Here is a 9,271-nt window from a genome sequence, read left to right as displayed (position 1 = left end):
ACAACCCATCCTGATCCTAAGATCCCTAGCATTTATATCCTCTGAAAAGTCCCCAAATTCCAAACATCACACAACCTGAGGAACTACAAGTTCCTGGCAAAATCATACTCGTGTTAGAGCACAAGTCAAATCACAGATAGCTCTTTTTTTTTCCTTTTTTTTATTAGATGTTTTCTTCATTTACATTTCAAATGTTATCTCCTTTCCTAGATTCTTCTCCAAAAATGCCCTATACCATTTCCATTCCCCCAGTTCCCCAAACCACTCACTCCCACTTCCTGGCCCTGGCATTCCCCTATACTGGGGCCTAGAATCTTCACAAGTCCAGGGGCAGATAAGAGATTGCATGAGGAGTTTACTACCAACAGTATGAGCTTCTGCTCCCATTTTACAACACCCCCACTTGTCCTAGAGACAGGGAGCAGTGAGCATGTTTCCCCACCACCCAACACCATAGGATGGGACTCCTAGACCACAGCCTGCAAAAACCCTAGAAACATGACTACAGAACATGTTAATGGAACTCATACTGAGGAGCCCATGGATACTATTTATCCATTTATAAAATTTTCAGACACTTCTTGATGCTTGTTAACCACAAAAAGTTGTTGGAAATCTAGATGAATTTTACACTGATAAGCTAGTTGCACATGATTTAAATGAAAGAGCTATCAAAGCTTTAAAATAGTTCGGTGGAGATAGTGCAATAACAGTGCTTCAACACTTTAAAGACAGTGATCTTTCTCATGATCCGAACAAAAGTGCCCTTTTTATGTGAAGTCATGAAAACTTGTAAGTGGTGAGAGAAACAGAGACCAAGCTAGTGGACTCTAGTAAAGGACCAGATGAGACAAAGATTAAGTTACTCTTGTGAAGAACAGGCTTCACACTTGATGTGACTACAGGACAGAGGAAGTATGAGGGACCACCATCAGATTCAGTTTATTCAGGTCAGCAGCTTTCTGTTGGCACTGAGGTATTTGTGGGGAAGATTCCTAGAGATCTGTTTGAGGATGGGCCTGTTGCATTATTTTAGAAAGCTGGACCTATATGAGATCTTCATTAAATGGTGGATCCCCTCACTGGGCTCATTGGAGGGTGTGTCTTTGTTACTTTTTATACAAAAGAAGAAACAGAAGAGGCTGTTAAACTATATAATAATCATAAAATTCATTCTGGAAAGCACATTGGTGTCTGCATCTCAGTTGTCAACAACAGGGAGGCGGGGGCTCTGTTTTTAAGAGTAAAAACAAGACATATTCTTGAAGAACTTAGTAAAGCAACTCAAGGTCTCACGGCCCTCATTTTATACTCCCAACTAGATGATAAGAAAAAAAAGAAAGAAAGAAAAAGAGGCTTTTGCGTCCTTCAATATAAAGATCACAAAACAGCTGCCAAGTTAAGGTGTTGGTTAATGAGTGATAAAATCAAAGTCTGGGATGATGTTGATATTGTTGAATTGGTTGTTTCTTTTGAAGATCCTGATCCTGAAGTTATGGCACAGGTAAAAGTGCTATTTTATACTACCTTGAAAATAATTTAACAGAAGAAATTTTAGAAAAGTTGTTTATTCAGCTTGGGGAACTGGAACAAGTGAAGAAGCTAAAAGATTGTGCTTTCAGTGATTTGGAAGTGCGACTCTCAAGGCTATGGAAGAATGAGTGCTAAATACTTGGAGAGAAAAGAATATTGAACTTGTATATGCTGAGCCTCTATATCAGAAGGGAAAAGAATAAAGCTCAGAAGCAAGCAGCAAAGAATCAAATGTATGACAATTACTACTGTTATGGATCCTATCATATGATCTCTCCCCAACAAGAGGTCAAGAGCATGGAGGTAGAGGTGGCTATGGATATCCTCCAGACTATTATGAATATGAAAATTATTTTTATTAGATATTTTCTTTATTTACATTTCAAGTGCCCTCCCGAAAGGTCTGTATACCCTCTACCCTCCCTACTCCCCCACCCCCGACTCCCACTTCTTGGCCCTGGAATTCCCCTGTACTGGGGCATATAAAGTTTGCAAGACCTAGTGGCCTCTCTTCCCAGTGATGGCCAACTAGGCCATCTTCTGCTACATATGCAGCTAGAGACATGAGCTCTGGGGATACTGGTTAGTTCATATTGTTGTTCCACCTATAGGGTTGCAGACCCCTTCAGCTCCTTGGGTTCTTTCTCTAGTTCCTCCATTGGAGGCCCTGTGTTCCATTCTATAGATGACTGTGAGCATCCACTTCTGTAGTTACCATAACTATCATGTTGAATATGATCATCTATACTATGATTATGAAGAGTTTCAAGTTGGAGCTATAAGAAGGGGTCATAAAGGAACAAAGGGTGCTGCTCCATCCAGAGGTTATAGGGCTACCCCTCTCCATGGTAGAGCCAGTTATTCACAAAGGGGAGGCTCTGGATCAGCAAGAAGCATTCATGGTACCAAGAGGAGGTGCCCAACAACAACAACAACAAAGAATAAGGAGGAAAGGGGATTAAGGTCAGTCCTGCCCTGCTACAATGAAGACGGATTGACTTGCTATGTGGGATTGAACCTGAAGCTTGCAGTGGAGTAATGGGAAGGGAAATCAGGCAGTCTTAAATCTCTTGGCATATAGGAGCAGATTCTATTGCAGAAGATCTTACTATAAAAACCGTGGAGTCAAATATGGGACATTGACCTAATACTTGGACTTTGATATGAATTTCTTTAACAATTTTCTCTGCAGTGCAAGTAGTAAACTAGAGCTACTCTATTTTCCAAAGTGTTCCAACAAAAATCCTTTGTAACTTCTCGCATGGTATCTTAGTAAAGAATAAAGTTCTTCTTTTTAAAATATCTGTTCTAAGTAATTTTTCTTGCCATCTTTGAATTAAGGCTCTCAACAATAGTATTCTGAAATATTTTCTTGAAATATTTTCTTTTCATTTAAATTTTATTGCAGTGTTGCAGCTAAGTGCTGTTGTAGGTACCCTAAAATTTTTATTTCTGCTGACCAAGGTTAATCATCACTGTCTGTACCTTTTTTGTAGTAATCACTTTTGAATGGTCTTCAGATGTGGTTTCATGTGTAACCAGCAGAGCTGGTTAACCACGCATTCTAAATAGTGGTTCTGAAAAGAAACTTTTTTACAGGGTTGGTTAACTCCCTCAGAAGCAGAGAATTGAACTGTGTATACTGTGCATGAAAAATCTTTGTAGATAAAAGCAGGGCTTGTTAAACATGATAGACAGGATTTGCAGTCTTTTATATGCTCAAGCTACACCCAGTGAGATACATAAGTCTCCTGATACTTGTGGATCAAGATGTAAAACTCTAGTCTCCTCTGGCACCATGTCTGCATATACACTGTACATGTTTCCTACAATGATAAATGGACAAATTCTCTGAAAATGTAAGCAAGCCCAATTAAATGTTTTCATTTATAAGAGTTGCTGTGGTCATGGTGCCTCTTCACAGCAATGAAACCCTAAGACAATGCATCTAAGAAATAAGAAATGATATTTATACTCTCTATACCTTTGTTTTCTTCTTGTAAATTGAGACTAATTGTCTTTCTTGGAATATGGAAGGTAAATGAATTAATACATATAGAACACACAGCTTCTAACATGTCGTAAGTGTTCTGTAAATACCAACATTCGTATTTTTAATGTGTTATGATGGGTGGTGTGGGGTATTAAAAAAATTGGAGGAAAGCAAAGGATTCTTCAAGGAATCTTAGGGAAAAAATGTTTTCAAGCCTGAACTGGATTGGTTTACAGCTCTTCCAGTGAAGTGCTTCATGTAATATGAGAAGGTGATTGCTACATTGGAAAATCTAGCAAGCATTACAAGAATACACATGTAATACCATGAGTAACTGGAAGGGCCAGTCTGGAGGTCCACATCATTCAGTAGTCAGTGACATTCACTCCTATTGTCTCATTACTATCTTCTGTAGACCTTTGCAATAGAAGACTTCTCTCTAAAGCCTGTTTCCCATGTCTTTAGCATCACTATTTTCATGAGACAGAAGGGCAAGAGAGTATGACCAATAGCTACTGGTTCAAATTAAAAATGTTAACTGACATAGGACAGAAGAAATGATTAACAATATCCATACATCATCTATATTAAGGAACACTATTCAAACATATTTTTACCCAAAACATATTAAAAGGATAAAAATTGGGAATGAGGAGATGACTTCATTGGTAAAATGTTTACCATGCAAGCAAAAAGACCTGAGTTAAGATTCCCAACAACCACTGATGGAGCCACTGTTGCCTATCCCAGGTCATGCTACTGTTGCTCCTGCTCACCCTTTGTCCCCCCAACCCCCACACTAGTGATCTCAAAAGATTCAAAGTCCAAGATGGCAACCCTCAAGGACCAGCTGATTGTGAATCTTCTTGAGGTAGAACAGGGCCCCCTGAAGAAGATTACAGTTGTTGTGGTTGGAAATATTGGCATGGCTTGTCACATCTGTATCTTAACAAAGGACTTGGGAGATGAGCTTACTCTTGTTGATGTCATGGAAGACAAGCTAAAGGGGGAGATGATGGATCTCCTGCATGGCAGCCTCTTCCTTAAAACACCAAAAATTGTCTCCAGTAAATACTATTGTGTGACTGCAAACTCCAAGCTGGGCATTATCACAGCAGGGGCCTGTCAGCAAGAGAGAGAGGGCCGACTCAATCTGGTCCAGTAAAACGTGAATATCTTCAAGTTCATCATTCCAAACGAAGTGAAGTACAGTCCACACTGCAAGCTGCTGATTGTCTCAAATCCAGTGGATATCTTGACGTATGTGGCTTAGAAAATCAGTGGCTCTCCCAAAAGCCAAGTTATTGGAAGTGGTTGCAATCAGATTCAGCTCAGTTCTGTCACCTGATGGGAGAAAGGCTAGAGGTTCACCTGCTGAACTGTCATGGCTCGGTCCTGGGAGAACATGGCAACTCCAGTGTGCCTGTGTGGAGTGGTGTGAATGTTGCCAACATCTCCCTGAAGTCTCTGAACCCAGAACTGGGCAGTGGAAGGAGGTTCACAAGTAGGTGGTGGACAGTGCATGTGAGGTGATCAAGCTGAGAGGTTACTACACCTCCTAGGCCATTGGCCTCTCTGTGGCAGACTTGGCCAAGAGCATAATGAAGTACATTAGGTGGGTGCATCCCATTTCCACCATGATTAAGGGTCTCTATGGATTCAAGGATGATGTCTTCTTCAGTGTCCCATGTATCTTGGGACAAAATGGAATCTTGGATATTGTGAAGTGACACTGACTCCTGAGGAAGAGGCCCACCTGAGGAAGAGTGCAGACACCCTCTGGGGAATCCAGAAGGAGTGCAGTTTTAAAGTCTTCCCAGTGTCCTAGCACATCACTGTCCAGGCTGCAGCAGGATTTCTATGGAGACCACACCCTTCTCTTCTGAGCTGTGGTTAGTACAATGGTGTTGAGGTGGTTTGGGGAAATAGCTCAGTTCCCACAACTCTGCCCTGCTCCCAAGTGGTACTTGTGTAGTGATAACCTGCTTAGTGTGACAGTCCCACTGTCTCTGAGACAGTCTGCCTACTGTGAGGCTTCAATTACCCTGCTGCATTACTGCCCTGCACAACTTCACCAAACATTTCTAGGCCAGTAAGTTCCCAGTTAGTCATAACCTGGCTCCAGTGTGTAAGTCCATTATACATATCTTGGATGTAAATGTTCTATAGGATATCTTATGTATTGTATGTATCTGTAGTGTACATTGCAATATTATGTGAAATGTAAGATCTGCATATAGACAATGAAACCAACCACTCAAGTGTCATGCCAATGAAAACACCAAATAAACAATGAACAGTGAAAAAAAAAGATTCCCAACAACCAGGTTTTAAAAAATAAATAAATTCAGTTTTGTACACTTGTAATTGCAATACAGAAGTAAGTAAGGATGAGTGGGTCCCTATAGCTTGCTCACGAGCCCATCTACCCCAAAAGAAAGCTCCAGGTTCTGTAAGAGACCTTATACTAAAAGTACAGTAAAGACAGGGACAGCAGGGATTGCCAGATGGCCAGGCAGATGAAGGGAAATCTATAACTGACAGGGGAGGGGAGGTAGGGGATCATCTCCAGGATGAGACAGAGTCCTGGAATAAGGAAGGCACCCCAAAGATCAAGGGCACTGTACTTAGCTGTGACCACAGCATTGGGGTATGAAACTTAAAGAGGCCACCACCTGTGGCTATCCAGGAACCCCAATGGAACAATAGAGACACAAACCCACCCACAAAACTTTCAATGCCAAATTTGTCCTCTCTACAAGAAATTCAGGGATGTGGGGATAGAGCAGAGACTGAGGGAATGGCCAACCAATAACTGACCCAACTTGAGATGCATCCCATGAGCAAGCACCCATCCCTGACAGTATTAGTGATACTCTGTTATGCTTGCAGACAGGAGTCTAGCATGGCTGACTCTGAGAGGCTCCACCCAGCAGCTGACTCAGAAAAACGCAGACTCCCATGGCCAAACAGTGAATGGAGCATAGAGACTCTTATTGAAAAACAAGAGAAAGGATTGCAGCCTCTAAGGAGACAAGAACTCTACAGGAAGGCAAACAGAGTCAACTAACATGGACCCTCAGGGCTCTCAAAGACTGAAATACCAAGCAAAGAACACACATAGGCTTGACCTAGGCTTTCCCACATATATGTAGCAGGAGTTCAGCTTGGTCTTCATGTGGGTCCCAAACAACTGGAGTGGGGACTATACCAAAAGCTGTTGCCTGTACATGGGATATGTTCTTCTAGCTGGGATGCCTGGTCTGGCTTCAGTGGGAGAGGATGTGCCTAGCTTCACAAAGATTTGATGTGCCAAGTTGGGGGATACTCAAGTGTACACCCACTGGATCAAAGGAGAAGGGAGGGATGAGGAGACAGATTTTGGGAGGGATGCCTGGAGGGGGATATACCATCTCCCATAGGTACAATATAAATGGCCTAGTTTGGGTTATCCAAGATAAACATTTTTTAGAGTAGAATCTTTGAGATAGCCATATTTTGAGATGACTGGAGAGCTGTTTGGTACAAGCTTACACAAAAATCAAATTTAAACTAAGACTAGGAGAGCAATTTTGTGGGGCTGGATGAGAAAGGCACATGAGATAACAGGAGTCAGGGAAAGCCAAGAAATACACACTTCATCCAATACACAAAGGGAATGGAGAGCTGGCTGCTGTTGAAGAGTCTGGGAGACAAGGGTGCTGATGGGACACTTTGTAAAGATATATGGTTGCATCTGAAAGATGACTCTTAAAAAGAGACTAGATCTCCTGTGGGTACCACTCACAGATCCCTATCAATTACTGTAGTAGACCTGAGCCTACTTAACCATAATCATTATCTTGCGGGACGGGATACGGAATTCCTGCTGCAGGTTTGGTTTGGTTTTAACAGGATATAAGCTCAAACTGGCTTTTAGCCTACCAAGGGTGTGAATCTTTCAATCTGCCAGAAGCTGAGATTACAGGTGTGCCAGTAGTGGGTTTGCATGTGCATTAACCCTAAAGGCTCATGCTTGCTTAGTCCCCACTTGATTGGAAAATACTTCTAGCACCATGCTTGCCTGTGTGCAGTAGTTAACTCTGGGTAAAATGGATTAGCCTTCAAATTGTAAACAATTGTTAGTAGATGCTACTGAGTTTCTCTGGTTGTGGTATCTTAAGTAGAGCCAATATGGCCAGGTTAGTTTCCCCGTTTGTCTGATACAGGAAAGTGCCCAGGGCAGAAAAGCCAATCTAGAGTCCCCAGGTACCAGTGCTGGCCTCAAAATCAACCCCACAGCACTTCCTCCAACAAGGTCACATCTTCTAATAGAGCCACTTCCCATGGGCCAAGCATATTCAAAACACCACATATGGTTTCATAGATGTGAAAGAACAACATGGCCAAAGTAACTCTTATAAAGGTAGACATGTAGTGGGAGCTGGCTTATAATTTCAGACAGTCAGTCTATTATCAACATGAAGGGAAGCGTGGCTGAGTCTAGGCAGATGTGGTGCTGGAGAAGCTGAGAGACCTACATCTTGACCCAAAGGCAGCCAAGAGGAGACGCCCCTCTGAAGGCAGCCAGGAGGGGACTAGCATTCACAAACTGGATGGAATCTGAGCATAGGAACCCTCAAAGCCTACACCCACTTCCTCCAACAAAGCCACATCTACACCTACAAGGCCACACTTTCTAATAGTTCTATTCCCTATGGACAAACAGTAAAACACATGAATTTATATGGGGACCAAACCTATTTAATCCACCACAAAAACCTAGCCATGAATACATATATGTTATAATGCATAACTTTCAAAGTAGTGGGGTAGGGTGGAAGGAATAGGAAGAAGAAAAAGAGGTAATTTTCCCAAATGGAAAGAAAAATATTTTAGTAGACAAAATAATTGCCTTAAATGTCTCAGTTGGGACATGTGAAGAGTGAATGGGTCTTGGTTTAATTCTATCATTACATCATAATGAAAATACTTGTGCAAGTATCCTTCCATACATTTGTAACCATAGCCATTGGGAGGCCAGACTGGGCTCTAGAGTGATTGTAGAACTACCTTAGAAATCAACTCCTCATCTCAAAATAACAAAGCAAACAAAATAAGATGAATAAATCTATTTTAATAGTTTTTCTGATATAAAGAGAACAGGCTTATTTTTAACAATGAAAATATATATGCTAAAAGTTACCAATATATGTACTCCCAATATTTCCATCCAAAGAACAATGGAGGGAAAAGTTACTTTCAACCCATTACCATCCTTTTAGCATGTAAAGTTCTCCAAGTTCTCCCACCTACACATATAGTTCAAAGACAGTTGTTCTTTGATAATTACATCAGAATAGAATTTTTAAAATGCACAATTCAAGCCGGGCATGGTGGCGCACGCCTTTAATCCCAGCACTTGGGAGGCAGAGGCAGGTGAATTTCTGAGTTCAAGGCCAGCCTGGTCTACAGAGTGAGTTCCAGGACAGCCAGGGATACACAGAAAAACCCTGTCTCAAAAAACCAAAAAAAAATTAAAAATTAAAAAAAATGCACAATTCATAATGTCCATAAAACTGTTGTGCATGATATGGCAGCACTTTTGTAGCAATACAAAGAGTTGAAAATACTGTCATTACAAATGCTTCCTGTCTCTCTCATGTTGACAAAGATATGAGTCCAGTTCCATTAAATAATTGAGTCAATATCATAAATGTAAGACATATCACCCATCTGGTTAATTAAACATGGAAAGTATAAATG

General features: G+C 41.2%; 2 pseudogenes; both read left to right on the top strand.

The window, feature by feature from the left end:
• Nucleotides 499-1,889, top strand: Gm19142 (predicted gene, 19142; annotated as a pseudogene).
• Gm5063 (predicted gene 5063) lies at nucleotides 4,250-5,806 on the top strand (annotated as a pseudogene).

This window comes from Mus musculus, chromosome 16 (genome assembly GCF_000001635.26).
Source record: "Mus musculus strain C57BL/6J chromosome 16, GRCm38.p6 C57BL/6J".
NCBI lineage: Eukaryota > Metazoa > Chordata > Mammalia > Rodentia > Muridae > Mus > Mus musculus.
This window is presented reverse-complemented; position numbering and strand designations above follow the sequence as displayed.